The following is a 1117-nucleotide window of genomic DNA, read 5'->3' as shown; positions in this document are numbered from 1 at the left end:
TAGATAGATAGATAGGTAGATAAATAGATAGATAGATAGATAGAGAGATAGATAGATAGATAGATAGATAGATAGATAGATGGATGGATGGATGGATGGATGGATGGATAGATAGATAGATAGATAGATAGGTGGGAGGTTAGGTAGGTAGGTAAGTAGGTAAGTAGGTGGGTGGGTAGATAGATAGATAGATAAGTAAACAGACATATATATATATATATAGAGAGAGAGAGAGAGTGAGAGATGACTATAACACACTGACAAGCACATTTACACAGTCTATATGTATGTTTATACATATACATGCATGTGTGTGTATTTTTACATATCTACATACTTGTGTGTGTGTGTGTGTGTGTGTGCATGTAAAAAGAAATTGGTTAGAAATAATTATGCATGTATGCACACGTACACGAGCTTGTGAGTGTATTCATGCACGTAATCTGGGAGTAACTGAGCAGAGCCCTAGCAGATTTTTGTTAAATATATTGAAGATTTGGAAGTTTAAAGAAAGAAAGTTTGGAAGGAGGAAAGAAAGAAAGAAAACAAGAAAGAAAAAAGAAAGAAAGAACGAAAGAAAGAAATAAAGAAAGAAAGAAAGAAGGTAGGAAGGAAGGAATGTAGATAGAGAGAGAGAGAGAGAGAGAGAGAGAGAGAGCGGGATAGATGGCAGGTATATGGCAGATGGTTGGATGGTTGGTTGTATAAACAGATAATAGATGCGATGGACGGATTTAATGGTTGGATGGACTGGCTTGGTAGGGAGAGAGGGAGAGAGAGAGAGAGAGAGAAAGCTGGGGCTTTATGTAGGGAGATACTTAGAGAGATCATATATGTATCTCTCTGTAAGCACAGGTCTGCATGTATGATGTTTATATGTGTATATATATTAATATTATATATACATCCAGATTGGTTCCATACATTAAACAACAAGCAATTCTGAGAGCAAAAGTAAGCACACAGCACATCGAGATTGCTACGTGCTTCAATTCATGATTGGAAATCAGCTTGTAAACACCCCTCCACACTCACATATAATATATTGTATATATAATGTATATATGTATATATGCATGTATATACATGTGTGTGTTTGTGTACATATATATATATA

Source organism: Octopus bimaculoides, chromosome 10 (assembly GCF_001194135.2).
Source record: "Octopus bimaculoides isolate UCB-OBI-ISO-001 chromosome 10, ASM119413v2, whole genome shotgun sequence".
In the NCBI taxonomy this organism is placed as follows: domain Eukaryota; kingdom Metazoa; phylum Mollusca; class Cephalopoda; order Octopoda; family Octopodidae; genus Octopus; species Octopus bimaculoides.
The sequence above is the reverse complement of the archived record's forward strand: the minus strand, read 5'-3'. Positions refer to the sequence as shown.